This window comes from Mustela nivalis (assembly GCF_964662115.1).
Source record: "Mustela nivalis genome assembly, chromosome: 10".
In the NCBI taxonomy this organism is placed as follows: domain Eukaryota; kingdom Metazoa; phylum Chordata; class Mammalia; order Carnivora; family Mustelidae; genus Mustela; species Mustela nivalis.
Window position 1 is genome coordinate 21620023 of NC_139029.1, and position 17976 is coordinate 21637998.

The window sequence follows — 17976 nt, forward strand, 5'->3', positions numbered from 1 at the left end:
GGCCTGTTTGCTGCAGCACAACCGGATTCTAGATTTTGTAGGAAAATAGACCAACAGTGAGGCATTGGATGACTGGCTGGTCTTAGAACTAAAAAGAGGGAGACAATTCAGTCTTCAGGGATGAGCAGTCAGGTCTAGAAGGAACCTATTCCCAGTGTTTGTGGGATCAGGGCTGGGATGAGCTTCTCCCCACCACTGCCTGCTCTCTTTTCCATCCAGGGCAGAGATAGCATCTGGGCAAGAATCCGGGCTAATCCCTGGCTTGTGGACAGGCAGGTGCGCCTTCCACGCCAGCTCCTCTGAGATCACCTACTGTGGGAGTTAGCAGATTCGGTCAATGGAAAAATCAGAACACTATCAAGAACAGAACATGGAACAGATAACAGGTGGACAGAAGTGCCTTCCACCGCCAACTTCCCTGACTGGGTTGGAGCCCGCTGGGTACAAAAATGCTATCTGCCTAGGGAAGCAGGCTGGTCTGAGAGGCACCGGGATCAAGCGGCCACCTGTGGAGGAGGGACCCTGAAGCTGCCCACACAGGTTCCCCCAGGCCTAAAAACAAATCAATTAACCCATTGTCTTAACCCCTGAGCACCAAATGCTGATGAGGAAGAAAGAAGAGGAAGAGCCAGAGGTCTGCGTAAGGGTTAAAGAGGGTAAAACGTGCTCACACGAACACCTGTCCGGCGGCAGCATTCAGGGAGGGACCTATCGGGGTCAAGGCAGAGCCGCACCCCTCATGTCAATGAACGTTTGGATCATTTCCCATTTGGGGTTATTGCAAATGAGCCTGCTGTGAACATTCATGTTCGAGTCTTTGTATAGACATATGCTTTCATTTGTCTTCAGTCAACTCCTCGGATGGCATTTGCGACAGCAGACGAGGGGTGTGTTTAAGCAGCTGCCCACCTGTTTTCCCCGGGTGCCATGTTGTCCCCTCGGTGCTGGAGTGCTCCGTTTCCTCCACGTCCTGGCCACCAGCTGCTATGTTCAGTCTTCAGGGTCTCAGCCACTCTGATAGGTGCGCGATGGTGTCTCCTTGTGGCTTTATTGTGTATTTTCCTAATGACTAAGAAGATTGAGCATCTTTTGCTTACCTGCCGTCTGTCCCAGCCCGTGTGAGTTTCATTTTGAGTTCCTCCAACTCGGGAGTCCTAATCTTGCTTTCCCCTGTGCTCTCACCGGGGAAAACATGGTGCCCAGGACTTATAGGAGCCGGGTACACACTGCAAAGAAAATAAACAGACCCTGAAATCTCCCCTCTCCTGGCCCCCACAGCTCTCTCCCGTCCCCCAGGAACCCTCAAGCTGCAAAGGACCTAGATGGGCCCCATGAAATGAAGACCCACAAAGGAAATCTGAACACACACACCCCACTGCAGCCCCCATGTCTGCTCATTTGACCTTAGGAGGAAGATGGCAGGGCTCAAGGAAGGGACCTGCATTTCTGTGTGCAAGCTGCCCTCAGTTGGAGATTGGAAATGGGCTCAGGGCTGTTGGTCTGGGACCGGACTTGATTCTCCTGCACCAGAGAATGTCAGAGTAAAAGGATAGTAACACCAGGTCTGCACATGTCCCCAGCACTTTACAACATATGGATAATGAGCCCCACAGAGAGGGCTGGGCTGCAGAGCCCACCAGGCCTGCCCTAAAAGCCCCATCTTGAATCTGCCACTGGCCACTTGTGTGACCTTGGGCAGCTGCTATTATTACCAGCCCCATGCTAGAGGAGACAGAGAATGCTCATGGTGATGTGACCTCCCCAGAGCGTGGTGGTGGGCTGGGAAGAACAAGGTCTGGGAGCAGGGCATTCTGACTCCCTGCTCAGGACTCACATTCTGTCTTAGACTCTCAGGAGGAGAGTGACAAGGGACTGCCCAGTTTCACCCAGCAAAGAAGGGATGCAGGGTCTCCCATGTTCTGCCAGAGACCGAATATAGCCCAGGACACCCAGAATGGCTGGACGCTCTGCAGAGCACAGTGAGGACAGGTCCCGGCAGGGAAGGTAGGTGCACAGTGGCCAGAATGTCATCCCCCACCATCCCCTTGAAAACTATGCATTCACAATTATGTTTATATCCATTTATTCATTTGTTGACCCAGAGAATGCAGAAAAGGTCAGACTCAGTCCCCACTGGGGAAAACTTTCATTGCCTGAAGGAGGCTGACCTGGAAACAAAGGGGAAACAGCATGGCCATTGTCTCTGTAATCACTGCCCCTGTTTTACAGGGAGAAGGTGGGGTCCCAGAGAAGTCTAGTGATTTGTCCAAGGTCACACAGCTCAGGATGGCAGACCAGGTCCAAACCCCAGGCACCCACCACTAAGGCCCAGGCTCCTTCCCCCACCCCACCCTGTCCCACAGAGCACAGAAGAGGATTAGGAAAGGAAGAAGTCAGCATGGGCTGGAGGCATCAGGGAGGACTTCCTGGAGGAGGGGAACCCCAGGCTAGGGTGAAGGACAGACTAGAGGAGAAGAGCATGCAGGGAGGATGGAGCAGCTCCTAATGTGCTGCTCCCAGCTCTTTAGGCCTCTGGGTCTGGAATTCTCCATGAGGAAGTTCAGGGTCTTCCTGGAGCAGGGGCCCTGGGACCCTCTCCCCAGAGCAGGAGGACCTGTGTCCTGCCAGGTTGGAGGTGGCTTCCAGGTACAGGGAGGTGGGCAGTGCAAGCAGGAGTTCCTGGGAATGTCTATTCTCTTGGCTTCTGTCCCAGGCACTCCTGAATGGAAGTGAGGATGGCAGTGACCTTGCCTGTCTGCTGTGAGGGGACCACGGTCTCTCAGGCGCTCCGGGGATGGCCATCAGCCCCACAGGCAGTGCAGACCCTCCTCCCCCAAGTGTCCCCTCACTGGAGGTTCCCTCCAGATCCCCCAAGTGAGCAGCGCCCTGCAAGGCCACAGTCAGGGAAATAAGTCCACCTCCCGCCCTGCCCCACTGTGGACACCCGTTTCCCTGTACTGAGCCTGCAGAAGGGCGACAGCAGCCCCTTGGGCAGGAAAACACGCACCCACATGGCTTGGTGGGGGGTTCTCGGTGAGCAGAACTAGAGAAACAGGGACTGTTTCAGGAGCAGAGACCTGTGGGGGTGGGAGCCGCACCCCTTCTCTGCCCAGCCCAGCTTTCCAGAGGGGCTGGGAGCTGAGCCAGTGACTCTTCCAATCTCAACTCCCCAACCCCCTCCTGCCCGCCCTTCCTCCCTCCCTTCCTTCCAAAGATGTTTACCGATGCCAGTTAGGTGCAGACTGGGGGTGCTGCCAGCAGTGGGCACAACTGAGACCAGTATCCCCATCTTGGGGAGAGAAGTTCACTAACAGAGGCAGACCCTGTAGTGACAACATTCATTTATTTCTTCAGTACATTGGTTGAGCACTGGCTATATGAGAGCCACTGTGTGGGGGAATTAAAACTCCCAGAGTCCCTACCCCACAGATCTTGAAGTCTAGAGGGAGACACAGAGATTAATCTATCACACAAAGCCTAAGGTTGGAAGTATCCTCTAGGTTGGCTGGGGCTAGGTCAGGGTGCACAGAGCGATCTCTGCAGACTAGAAAGGCAGAGCTGGGATAGAAAGGAGTTATCAGGTGAGTTTGGGGATGAGGGATAGCATTTGGGCACAGGAGCAGCATGTGTAAAGGCCCTGTGGTTGGACAGTTGTTGGCCACCATAGAGAACTCGTAGGCCTGTATGACTAGAGAGCAGAGGGCAGGTGAAATGAGTCTGGGGTGGGGGAGGCGAGGGCCAGACTCTGTGGAGCCTCCAGTGCCACAGGAGGGATTTGGGTTTCTGTCCCAAGAGTAGCAGGATCCCTCTGAAGTGGGGTAACAAGTCCAGAGGTCCAGGAGAGGAATTGGTAGGACAGTAGTTGTGTTTCCAGAAAAATCCCAAGGCCATGTGAGGTGAACTGTGATAGAGGCAGATGTGGAGACAGTGAAACCTGAAGGGGGAGGGACCCTTAAAGGAAGAACAATGGCTTTGGTGGAGCCAGAGACAAGAATACACATCCATGTAATGTCCTTGGGGTCATTCACCCCAGATTTGCTGAGCATCTACTATGCCCCAGGCCTTGTGCTCAGCACAAGGTCCCCGATGACGCACAAGAACAATGGAGTCCTGGCCTTGTGGAGAACTACACTCCAGTGTGGCAGAAGGAGCAGAAGCTTCTCTGAGGCCTCAAGGAGGTCCAGCGCTATCAGGAACACCAGGAACCTGTGACAGTCAGTGGCCTCTCATGTGGTGAAAAAGAAAAGACAGGACTCACATTTCAGCCAGGGAGGGACCCATGCAAGCTAAAAACCCTTCACATGAGCACACATCTGAGGGGTTCGGTGAAAGGGTAGAAGCAGCTCTTGTGGGATCAGTCAAGGCAGAACCGGGCCTTATGGGACCTGGAGAGTCATGGGGCTCATTATCCCCACACGCCCTCTCTGAGAGCTCCCATGGTCTTTGCTGGAATGTGATCCATCTTGACCACTCCTAAGTGGTGTCCTTCTTGCTGGGCTGTACACACATACCCCCTTGTGTGGGATCCCCTGTCTGCATGACCAAGAACCTGCCCAGCTCAGCCTGATGGTCTCAGCTGCAGAAGGAGGCTCCCTGCAACTTGACAAGACAGACGTCTTCATCCTCACCCTGAAGCTCAGAGAGGTAATGTCACTTGCCCAAGATCACACAGTTCCTAAGGGACAACACCACAGTGCCCAGGCTGGCAATGGCATGAGGAGGAGTCATTGTGAGCAGAGGGCACTGCCCACCCTTATCTCCACTCTGATGTCAAAGACTAGTACCTCTGAGGGCCAGGCAGTCCCATGGTGATTGCTATAGTGAATGTCCATTAAGAGTTTCCTGTGTGTCCACAGTAAAGATAGAAAACACTTTATATCTACTAGTTTATTTCATCTTAACAAAAAACCATGAAGATGTATCAGTCAGTATAATGCTGTGCAACAAACAGCACCAAAAAATGCTTTAAGACAAAAGGATTCACTTCTCTTACAAGCCCGTGGGTCCAATGAGTAGTTTGATTCTGAGTTTGGCTGGCTTGCCCACGGACCTGCAGTTAGCCCAGAACTTGGCAGTAGGTAGGTTTTGCTAATGTTGGTGGAAATAAATGGGATATTGTCTTCTAACACAGTGGCCTAAGATGGTCCTCCTGGAGATCACAGAGATCCAAGACAGCCAACAGAATCTCAAGCCTTGGGAGAACTGGTCTTCCGTGTCACTTCTACCATATTCTGTTGGCCAGAAAAAGCCACAGTCCAGCCTTATGGGGTGGGAAAGAGACCTAGGGATAGGAAAGACCCCACCTCTTGATAGGAAGAGCTGAAATTAACATGGAGAGGGACATATAGACACTAGGAGTAGAGACTCAGGGTCTTTTTTTTTTACGTTTTTTTATTTAAATTCAATTAATTAACATATAATGTAGTCTTAGTTTTGGAAGTACAGACCTGTGATTCACCAGTCTTACATAACACCCAGTGCTCATTACATCACATGCCCTCCTTAATGTTCATCCCCCTGTTACCCCATCACTCCACCCCCCACCCTTCCAGCAACCTTCAGTTTGTTTCCTATGATTAAGAGTCTCTTGGGACGCCTGGGTTGCTCAGTTGGTTAAGCAGCTGCCTTCAGCTCAGGTCATGATCCCAGCGTCCTGGGATTGAGTCTCACATTGAGCTCCTTGCTCGGCAGGGAACCTGCTTCTCCCTCTGCCTCTGACTGCCATTCTGTCTGCCTATGCTCGCTCTCTCTCCCTCTCTCTCTGATAAATAAATAAAATATTTTTTTAAAAAGAGTCTCTTATGGTTTGTCTCCCTCCTTGGTTTTTTCTTGTTTTCTTTTTTCTTCTCTTCCCCTGTGATCCTCTGATTTGTTTCTTAAATTCCACATATCAGTGAGATCATATGAAAACTGTCTTTCTTTGATTTCTGATTGACTTACTTTGATTAGCATAATATGGTCTAGTTCCAACCACGTCATTGCAAATGGCAAGATTTCATTTTTTGATGGCTGTGTAATATTCCATTGTGCATGTGTGTGTGCGCACGTGTGTGTGTGTGCACCACGTTTTCTTTAACCATTCATCTGTCAGTGGACATCTAGGCTCTTTCCATAGTTTGGCTATTGTACACATTGCTGCTATAAACATTGGGGTGCAGGTGCCCCTTCAGATCACTACATTTGTATCTTTGGGGTAATTACCCAGTAGTACAATTGCTGGATCATAGGATAGCTCTATTTTCAAATTTTTGAGAAATCTCCATACAGTTTTCCAGAGTGGCTGCACCAGCTTGCATTCCCACCAACAATGTAGGAAGGTCCCCCTTCTCCAAACACCTGTTGTTTCCTGACTTGTTAATTTTCACCATTCTGACTGGTGTGAGGTGGTATTTCATTGTGGTTTTGATTTGTATTTCCCTGATGCTGAGTGATTTGGAGAATTTTTTCTTGTGTCTGTCGGCCATTTGTATGTCTTTGCAGAAATGTCTGTTCATTTCTCTGCCCATTTCTTTTTTTTTTTTTCCCAGATTTTATTTACTTACTTGACAGAAATAGCAAGTAGGCAGAGAGACAGGCAGAGAGAGAGGAGGAAACAGTCTCCCTGCTGAACAGAGAGCCCAATGTGGGGCTCAATCCCAGGACCCTGAGATGATGACCTGAGCCAAAGGCAGAGGCTTAACCCGCTGAGCCTCTCAGGTGCCCCCTTCTGCCCATTTCTTGATTGGATTATTTGTTCTTTGGGCATTGAATTTGATACATTCTTTATAGATTTTATCTATATCTGATATGTCATGTGCAAATATCTTCTCCCATTGGTTGTCTTTTGGTTTTGTCAACTGTTTCCTTTGCTGTGCAAAAGCTTTCTGTCTTTATGAAGTCCTAGTAGTTTATTTTTGCCTTTATTTCTCTTGGCTTTGGAGACATGTCTAGCAAGGAGTTGCTGTAGCCAAGGTCACAAGTTGCTGCTTCCTGTGTTCTCCTCAAGGATTTTAATGATTCCTGTCTCACATTTAGGTCTTTCATCTATTTTGAGTCTATTTTTGTGTATGGTGTAAGGTGTGTGGTCCGGTTTCATTGTGTATGGTCCAGTTTCATTCTTCTGCCTATGGCTGTCCAATTTTCCCAACACCATTTGCTGAAGAGACCCTTTTTTCCATTATATATTCTTTCTGGCTTTATCAGAAATTAGTTGACCATAGCGTTGAGAGTCCATTTCTGGATTCTCTCTTCTGTTCCATTGACCTATGTGTCTGTTTTGATGATTACAGCTTTGCAATAGAGCTTGAAGTCTGGAATTGTGATGCCACCAGTTTTGGTTTTCTTTTCCAACACTCCTTTGACTATTTGGGGTCCTTCTCTTTCCATACAAACTTTAGGATTATTTGTTCCAGTTCTGTGAAAAAAAGTTAATGGTATTTTGATAGAGATTGCTTTGAATGTGTAGATTGCTCTAGGTAACATTGACATTTTAACAATATTTGTTCTAATCTGTGAGCATAGAATGTTTTCCCATTTCTTTGTGGCTTCCTCAATTTCTCTCAAGAGTAATCTATAGTTTTCTGAGTACAAATCCTTTGCCTCTTGGTTAAGTTTATTCCTAGGTATCTTACTGTTTGGGGTGCAATTGTAAATGGGATTGACTCCTTAATTTCTCTATCTTCTGTCTCATTGTTGGCATATAGAAGTGCAACTGATTTCTGTGAAGTTATTCTTAGAAAACATATTATAAGCCCTAAGGAGTGAGTATGGAAGCAGCTGAAATGTCAGCAGTGTTCCTGATCTTGGGCTATCAAACAGAATGCCCCGGTAGGAATAGGAGCCCATAGTCCCCAGGGGCAGGGCATAAGCTAGGGGCTATGAAAGAATATAACCCTCAGTCTCCCCTTTCTGCATCTGGTGATGGCCAGCCCAAACATCCCCTTCCTTCCTTATCCCATAACTGACTCCCTGCCAGCCTACACAAGCCTACTTCAAGACATTTGCCATCCCTTTGTATTCCTTTCCCACACTTAGAGGCATCTGTCGTTGTTTTTCTGATTAAATAAATAAATAAATAAATAAAAGCTATGTGCAGGATTCAGCTGCTGCTGCTCTCCTTTGTAGAGGCAGCCTTGCACAGCCGCTCAGATTGGTGTCTGAGAACTTTATTTCAGTGCGTGATGACAATTTCTGTGCATTGATTTTATATCCTGCCACTTTGCTGAATTCCTGTATGAGTTCTAGCAATTTGAGGGTGGAGTCTCTTGAGTTTTCCCCATAGAGTATCATGTCACCTGCAAAGAATGAGAGTTTGACTTCTTCTTTGCCAATTCAGATGCCTTTTATTCCTTTTTGTTGTCTGATTGTTGAGCCTAGGACTTCTAGTACTATGTTAAACAGCTGCAGTGAGAGTGGACAGCCCTGCTGTGTTCGTGACCTTAGGGGAAAAGCTCTCAATTTTTCCCCATTGTGAATGATATTCACTGTGGGCTTTTCATAGATGGCTTTTATGGTATTGAGGTATGTTCCTTCTAGCCCGGCACTGTGAAGAGTTTTAATCAAGAAATGATGCTGTAGGGCACCTGGGTGGCTCAGTGGGTTAAGCAACTGCCTTCAGCTCAGGTCATGATCCTGGAGGCCCAGAATCAAGTCTTGCATTGGACTCTCTGCTCACTGGGGAGGCTGCTTCTCCCTCTGACCCCCTATCGTCTTCTCTCTCTCTCATGCTCTCTCTCAAATAAATAAAATCTTACAAAAGAAAGAAATGCAGTACTTTGTTAAATTTTTTTTTCTGCATCTATTGAGGAGTCCAAGACGGTGGAGGAGTGGGGGACTTTAATTTCATTTGGTCCCAGGAATTCAGCTAGATCGCTATCAAATCATTCTGAATAGAATTCTTAAGAAGAGCAGAACTCTACGAATAGAAAAGCGACCACTTTCTGCAAGGTAGGAGGAATCTGAGTAGTGAATCTGTAGTGAATCTGAGACAATATATGGGAAGATAGAGGGTGGGGTGGGGGGGGCGGGAGGGAACCTCTGTCAGCCAGCCACCAGCAAGTGATAGAGCATCGAACCACAAAATCAGAAGTTTTAGACCTCTGCTCTAGTGACAGACTCAGGGTCCTTTGACAACCAGCCACCCACAAGCCACTATTACCATTAGACCCCACTGAGTCTCAGAGAGTACAGTGACTTACTTGAGGTCACATGCCTATGAAGGGGAAGAGATGAGGTTTGAGTCAGGTCTGTGTCCTTCTCCAGGACTCTACTGCCTTTAGGAAGATATGAGCAAACCCACGGATGGGGAAACCTAGGCCTTTGGGCTTTCAGTATGGGGATCCCAGGGTAGCCCTGAGATGCAGAGAGGCCCCTGAGTGTCTATGTCTATGGCCTGAAACCTCTGGCAACAGGGGGGTAAAGGACTTTCTCCCCCAGGAAGGCAGAGAGGCTGTGGAGACAGAGGTATGGACTCACCAGGCTCTGACAGAACCTGGAGTCATGAGACCCAGCTCTGTGGCCAAACAGAGGTCCTGGATTTGTCATTCATTCACTCATTGATGCAATAAGTCTGACCCTGGAGGTAAGTCCCCTGGACATGACAAAAGTCCCCTGGCATTTGTGTTAAGGCTCAACTCAGATGTCTTATTCTCCAGGAAGTCCTACCTGATTCTTGGGGCTGGCTGCCCTTCCATTTTGCTTCCGTATGCCACTGGGAGGGTCCTTGAATGGTCAGAGCCAATTCCCGGGTTTTCCTCCACCCTGCTGGAGTCTCAGGAGGGAGCCAGACTCCGGAGGACAAACAGAGTCACTTCTCAGTCTTTTATCACCTTCCCTCAAGGCAGGAAGCTCCAAATGCTTCCCTGGACCGAGAGCTTTCTGGGAGCTCACAGCAGCAGCTCAGGAACACTGGCTGGGAGGGAGAAGAAAGGAAGGAAGGGGCCTCGCTCCTGAGGCACCAGGGGACCTGCAGGCAGAGAATCCAGACAGAAATGAGCATGGGGTGAGAATGAGATCATGAGGAAAAAAATTCAGCATTAAAAATGGTCACACAGTGACCTATGGCATTTGCTTAATCAGAAACAAATTAGTCTGCACCCCGGGAAGATCTGAGACTTTCTGGTACCGAACATTTCTTACAGCTCTAACATTTTGTGCTGAGCTGGATGCGTCCCAGATTCTAGGAGCTGGAGAGAAGTCCCAGCATCTGGGTCGCACGTGCCTCAGGGTACCCAGGCACAGTGAGTAACCAGGTCCTGTCTGCCCTGGGAGCTGAAGTGACAAGGGTGGAGACCCTCGAATGCTTACAAAGCCACCTCCAGAGATGGACTTCACAGAAGCAACATCAGGTCCTAGGAGGGTTCGAGGGGAGGCACTCACTGGAACAGCCTGGAAGGCCGGGAAATGATGAGGCTTTAAGAGGATGGCCACATGAGCCCTCTGGACGACCCCCACTTAGGGAGTGCTGGGAGAGGACAGTCACTCCCTGCAGGGGGATGGCAGAGCCAAAGCCCTGGTCTGGAGGTCAAAACCTCGGAGCTAAAGCTGGCTTGCTGTGGGCTCCCCAGGGACCACCCTGACCCCTGTAGAACCCCCCCCGCAAATTGAAGGGTGAGCTTGAGGATGTGAGACCCCCCAGGAGCCAACTGACAGAAAAGCAGCTCCCAATTCCACCCAGCTCCCATCTCTCCATCCGAGTGTCTTGGAAAAAACCAGGGCTCCTCCTCTAGGCTGTCCTGTGGCCATTGCAGCAAACCCCCCCCCCATGCATCCCATACCCCCATCCCTTCACCCCCCCTTTGTTGTCCTCATAACATTCCTCACAATCAGAACTTGCCTCGATTGTTTTCTGTAATGGTTCCATGCTGGTTTTCTGGCGAAAGCGGAGACCTTGGATCCCATCCTGTGCTGTATACCCAACCCCGGTCTATCCTATGCCCAGAATACACACACACAGAGCGTAGTGCACAGCAGGTACTCAATGAATGGGTGTTGAATGGAGCAAAGAACCCTCTCCAGTGACCAGACTGTCACATCTCACAGAGGCGATTCCCCCTTCCTCAGACATGGCAGACAGGTGTGGGCCCTGAGGGCGGAGGCCTGCACCTTATCCTCACCCAGGTCCCCACGGCCCAGCGTAGGACCCCAGCACATAATCGGGGCTCCGGCTCTGTGGCAGGAGTGGACATGCGTGGATTTCTTGTCCCTGAGCCCTGCCTCCCAAGCTGACTTTCCTGTGCATCGTAAGAGTCACTTTGGGAAAATGTCCCCGGGGACTCAAAGACAGGTTGCCCCCCGTTATGGGAGGCAGAAGAGTGGGTGCATTACAAGCAGGGACAGTGGGGTCAGAGGCATACCATGTGACCACAGGTCAGTCCCTTCCCTCTCTGAACCCCAGAGTTGTCATCGGTACAAGGGAATACCATGCGTGCCCATCACAAGTGGCTGTGAGAGCCCAGAGAAATATCCCGTGTCCAGTCCTGAGCACAGAGTTTGGCACGTGGTAACTGCTTGAGATTGGGGAGCTTTTAACACCCACAAAGGCAGTAGCACTCCCTCATGTCAGCACAGCCTTGGGCCCTCTCTATGGCAGATATGACATCCACAAATTCTGCTCACAGCCCAGTGCGTCCTGACATCAGGGTTGCAGGCCCCCCCACAGCCGCCCCTGTGGTGAGGGAGCTAAGCAGAGCCCAGCCCAGTTCAGTCTCCTCCCAGCCACACAAGGGGGCTCCATTTGGGGAAGATCTGAGGCTGCATCAGTGACCCTGCCCTTGGCCATATTCCTGGGACTGGGTTCCTGAGCACTCCCAGGGCGCCTGGACCTCAGGGAGTCCCCTCTCTTCTGAGACTGCTGGGAAGATGATCTGCCCACTACAGGGGGGGGTGAGCCCCAGGTTTGCAGCAGAGCAGCCTAGGTCAGGATCTGGCTTTGTCCTTCTAACCAGCTCTGTGACCTTGGGAAAGACCCCGCCTCACCTATTTTCTGAATCCTGAGCCTTTTTGATCTTCTCCTGGCTCCAGGACTTAGTCATGCTCTTTCCTCACCCAGCTAACTGTCAGGCACTCCCTCTGGAACCTCCCAGGAAGCCCCTGGCTTCAGTTTGAAACAGATCTCAGTGTTTCCCTCTTGTCATCAGCTGCTCCCCTTTTGGGCGACTAAGTGCAGGGACTGACTACTTCAGGATCACGGTCACACGTCTCAGGTCAATACAGTGTCCAGTACGCAGAGCTGCCCAGCAGACGATGGACAGATCCAAGGATGCGTGAGTGGACCTTCTCCACCCATCTGCTCTCTGGCAGAGTGACTGTAGCAATGCCAAGAGATGTTCCAGAGAAGGGCCCGACCACAGGGAGCTCTCAGCAGGTGTCACCGCACCCCGTCAGCCTTCCTGCCCCAGGGAGAAGCAAGGGCACCCAGCTGCAGACCCAGAAAGGTGGCACCAGCTGGCTTTCGAGGAATCATTGTGACCTGGGGCGGACAAGGGTCGGGGTCTCTCCTGCCGCCAGCAGCCAACCTGCCAGGGGTCAGTGAAGCCCTCTCCCTCCTCACCGAGCCGCCCCGTGGAGAACATGGAAAGGCTCTCACCAGGCGGCATCCTCACCTCAGCAGCAGAAGCAAATTCATCTTTAACATTTGGCCTCCCAGGTTCCCAATATTTATTTCACTATTGTAAGCTTAAGCCTTTCTCCTCTCCCCTTTTCTCTGCTGGAAGCTGCTCAGGGAATAGTGCTGAAGAGGGGATGTGTTTTTAGAGGATTCGGTCAGGTTCCTGGGCCATGCTGTGGGCAAAGCCCTGTGGAGGGGACAGGCAGCCGGGACTCAGGCTGAGGAGCAGGCAGGGCAGGTAGGCTTGGTGGGGCCAAGGGCAGGAAGCAAGGACTCAGGGCAGAGGTGCAGCTCGCCCCCCGCATGGGTTTTCTGGGGTCCTCCAACTTAGGGGGCGAGCTGGGAAGGACATGTGTCCATGCTCTAAGGTATCCACCACTATGGCTGCAGCGGTGGTAACGGTGACAGTGGTGATGGCAGTGGCAGTGGTCCTCAGAAGCCGACTGTTGACGCAGACCCTGTGTCCAAAGGGAGCAGCAGGGAAGGGTATCTAGGCCTTCCCCCCAACTTCCTGTTGTGCGTCTCTCTGATGACCAGAGCCCCTTCAGGTCAGGATCAGAGGGGGCCGGGCAGTCCGCACTGCCCTCTGGCCGTCCTGAGCCCCAAGGGCTGCGACCTCTTTCTCACTGTCACGATGGATCTGGCCGCGGCCCCATGGAGTCTGTAGGAATACAGGAGGGGCGGAGCATATTTTGCAGAGCTTGGAGATACAGGGTTAAAATCCCCTGTCCTTCTGTTCCTCAGTCTCTCCATGGGCGATGCTATCAGAACTCCAGAGGGTTAACTGAAGCCCCCAAGAAAGTGCTTGGGGCGCAGACCACCAGTCACAGCGGCCACAGTGACCTTCTGGCCGGCGACCCTAGCCAGGGGTCTCTCTCTCTCTCTCTCTCTCTCTGAGCCTCAGTTTGCCATCTACACAAGGACAAGGAGAACACTGTTTTCCACATAGTTCCATCATAAGGATGAAGAGAAGTCATTACACCTCCCTGGTTCCCCCATCAATCACCTCCGCCCCATGTGGGGAAGGGGACTTTCCCCAGTCCCTCTTTCTTCCATCCCCAAGGGATGCCCGCCCTCCAGCCCACCCTCCTTGGGATCCCTGTGCCCGGAGGCTGGAGGAAGCAGAGGCAGAGGCCCTTAGGGATCCAAAGCAGCTGATCTGGGCAAGAGTCCCAGAGGTCTGCAGACCCGGGAACCTAGGCTAACAGTTAGTGGCCAGCATTTCCTGAGCACTTACAGTGGGCCGGGCACTCTTCTGAGATTTTGATATTTATTCATTTAATCCTTGCTACAATCGATAAAGCATAGATTCTATGTTTGTCCACAATTAGCAGAAAGAGAAAAATGACATGAGGAGATTTACATGACTTGTTCAATGCCCTGTCATGAGGGACAGAGCTGGGATTTGAACCCTAAGCATCTGGGGTGTGAGAAGGTTCTAGGTGGATGGAAGGAGGATTTTGCTGAATTTACCATTTCTCCTAACACACTATAGTAAGATTCTTCTAAAACTCAAGAGGAGTTTCTAAACATTGAAATTACGTTTTTATATATTTCATGGGTAACGTAGAGAGATTTGCCTTTAAAAGTACAATAAAATTTCATTAATTCAAATTAGAACTCTGGGCACCTTCTGCATTACTTAGAAAAGTGTTTTGCTAAATAAACATCTTAATTGTGTCAACAAGACAGGAAGTGTGAATATCCACCCTGCTTAAGCAAGCAAATGGTTTTCAAGTTTTTTATTCAGAAACTCACCAGACTGGAAGGACCTCAGCCATCATCTACCTGGTCTCCACCCCTGTTCCTGCTCGTTATTACCTGTATTCAGGTGAGATGTCAGAAATGTCGTAATAGTCAACATTTCGGTAGCACCTACTGTGTGCTAGAATCTAAGCTAAGCACTGAAAGAGATTACCACTTTAGCCATAACTACAAGTCTGTGATTCTGCTGTCAGCCTCATTTTACAGGTAAGCCGCCTGACGCAGAGAGAGGTTGGGTTCATTCACCCCTGATCACACACCGGCTGAGCTGGGATTCAATCCCAGAAAGTTGTGGCCCATGGCACCCTCTTTTAGTCCCCAGTGTCACCCTCCTCCCCATTACAGAGCTAACCAACTCACTCTCCAGTGTAAAAATCCTTTAAAACCCTTCTCCTGGGGAACCTGGGTTATTCAGTGGGTTAAGCATCTATCTTCAGCTCAGGTCATGATCCGAGGGTCCTGAGATAGAGCCTGGCATCGGGCTCCCAGCTCAGCAGAGAGTCTGCTTCTCCCTCTACCTGTCCCCACTACTCATGATCTTTCTCTCTCTCTCTCTATCTATCTATCTCTTTCAAATAAATAAAATCTTTAAAAAAAAAAAAAAGCCTCCTTCAGGGCACTTGGGTGGCTCAGTTGGTTGAGCGTCCAAGTCTTGATTTCGGCTCAGGTCTTGATCTCAGGGTTGTGGGACCAAGCCCCATATCAGGCTCCAAGCTAGGCGTGGAGCTCACTGAAGATTTTCTCTCTCTCCCTCTGCTCCTCCCCCCACCCCTGCTCTTGCATGTGCTTGCTCCCTCCTTCCCTCTTTCTGTCTCAAAAAAAAAAAAAAAAAAATAGTTGTCAAACCCACCTCTCGGCTATGCATGTAATGATCCCTGCCTAGTGTTCTCTGCCTCAGCACTTGATACAGAGCAGGTGCAAAATATCTATTAGTTGGATGAATGAATGAATGAAAGAAATGAATGAATTTCTATATCCCCAGTCCTATCATACTGCCTAGCACGGGACAGTTTCCAAAAATGCTAATTAAATGGACAAATCCTGGCTACAAGTAGAGCTACCTCCGAAGTTATAAATCAAGTATGACGTTAATCCTTGATTTGTCCGTGGAACAAATGTTGCTGAACTATTTGGGTTTCTTTGATCGTTCCTTTTTAGATTTATTTACTTATTTTGAGAGAGAGAGCACAAGAGGGGGGGAGGGCCAGAGGGAGAGTGAGAGAATCCTCAAGCAGACTCCCCATCAAGTATGGAGTCTGATGTGGGGCTCGATCTCATGACTCTGAAATCATGACCCGAGCTGAAACCAAGAGTCAGCCGCCCAACTGACTGAGCCACCCAGGTACACTGCTGAACTATTTGGAAGAGTCAGTAAGATGGTTAAGGAAATGTTTGTCCTGCTTCAAGAAATACATTAGTTTCTGGACATTTCTATTCATAAATTCTTTGGCCTAGAGAGGGTTTCAGGGATCACATTGGACCACACTGGACCTTTTTAACAGATGATTAAATGGAGAGGGTGGGGAAAGACTCCTGCAAGATCGAACACTGAATCAAAGATTGAGCTGGGACAAGAACCTAGCCTTCCTGCCTCGTCATGGTCATCTAAAGCAGTCAGAAGACACTCTCATGATCCGCTCATGGGCACATAACTCAGCACCTCTCTCTTTTTTTTTTTTTAAGATTTCATTTATTTATTTGACAGAGAGAGCAAGATCACAAGTAGGCAGAGAGGCAGGCAGAGTAAGAGGGGGGAAGCAGGCTCGCCGCTGAGCAGAGAGCCCGATGTGGGGCTCAATCCCAGGACCTTGGGATCACGACCTGAGCTGAAGGCAGATGCTTTAATCCACTGAGCCACCCAGGCGCCCCTCCCAGCACCTCTCTTGAAGGCATTCCCATTACCAATAATAACAATTTTAGAACTAATAGTGCTGAATGCTTTAAATCCTCAGGACAACCCTAGCAGATGGGTGCTATTACTATCCCCATTTTACAGATGAGGAAACTGAGGGCCATGAAGGTGACATATTTTGCCCACGGTCAAATAGTTAACAGACAGTGAAGCCATGATTTGAACCGGACATTCTGGTTTGAAAGCATTTGACTTGATGCATGTGCTTCTCAGACATTCTAACAAAAGGACTATGATGTGGGGACAACATGTTTAAAGTGAATGACACTGTGTTTCTAAGAACACATACCAAGCATGATCTCTCTCCACCAACCAGTAGACACCTGCTCCTGGTCCGCTGTTGCAGGCGTCACACACCTGATTGGCATCCTGTCCTGAGAGAGAGCATTTAAAGACACCGAGAATCTTGTCTCCCTCAGGGTCACTACCCAAGACTCTAGTCCTAGATCCCAGTGCTGTCAGCTCCCCACCCACCCTCATGAGTACACAACACATCTCTCACTGTCTCTGGGAAGCTGACAAACAAATGGGGTGGGGGAGGGGCATGGCAGGAACCACAGTTTTGCAGACAGGGTATGGATAGCAAAAAGATGAGCTTGCAGAGCTAGCATGGCAAAACAAAACAAAACAAAACAAAACAAAACAAAAAACAAAAAAACAAACTTAGAGAACATGGCAGCCTCAGTGCTAATAAGAAAGAAAGAAAGGCCTGGTGTGAGGACCAAGGGCAGGACCACTGCCTTCTCCCAGAGCAGGTCTGCCTGTCAAACATCCTGACATGTTCCAACAGGAAGACCCCTGGTTGGGTTCTCTCTCTCTCTCCTCATTGTTTGTTTTTTTTTTTTTTTTTTTTTCTGGAGACAGTAAGAAGGCTCCTAATGTGAGTTCCCTGAAATCTCGACATTCTATGCTTTCCACTGAATATTCTTAAAGTCTCATCCTGGTACTTTTTTCCCTTTTCCTACAACCTTAAATGTCAAGTATCTCTTCTCTAGAAGCACTGAACTGAGATAAAGAGGATTAGGAGATATTTTTATTCCATTTAAAGATAACCCAGACCAAAGGGAAGTAAACAGACCTGCCTGGAGGCCTCACGTCATCTCACTTCTCCCTCCTGATCTTCCTGATCCTCCTTCCCACCCCCTCAAAGGTTTCCCTGGCAGCTCCTGACTCAGAGGGGATGAATGCCTCCTCAGGACTGCCTTCAGGAACTCTAGTTCCCACATTAACCATGACTGGAAATGAATTACCATGAAAGGCTCTGATTTCCTAGAAAATTGGGGGGAGGAGCCTAGTGGGAAGAACAAGGAGACCCTCCATGCCTTGGAATGAGGTCCAGTCTGGTGACAACGCCTTCTTAGCAACATCTTGGAATCCTCATGGGCCCCTTGGAACCACCAGAAAAGATCCCACACTTTGAATGGGTTAGAGGCAAGACATTAAAATCAGCTGATAGGAGCTCAATAGAAACTTATTAACTTTTTATGCAGAACATCCAAGTCTACTCAAATATTTAAAAGTATAATCCATCACTTGAGTGGCCGGTTAGGGCTGCAGAGAAATACTTGTCTTCTGGTAGCTTCATTACCAGGATTTAGCTGCTGCAGCAACTTGCAGAAACCTGGGGGCCAATCTTAAGCACAATAATGCTTTTCATCTCTTAAACACTAACCTACTGTGCACCAGACATGTGGTGCCCTTAAAATACATGATG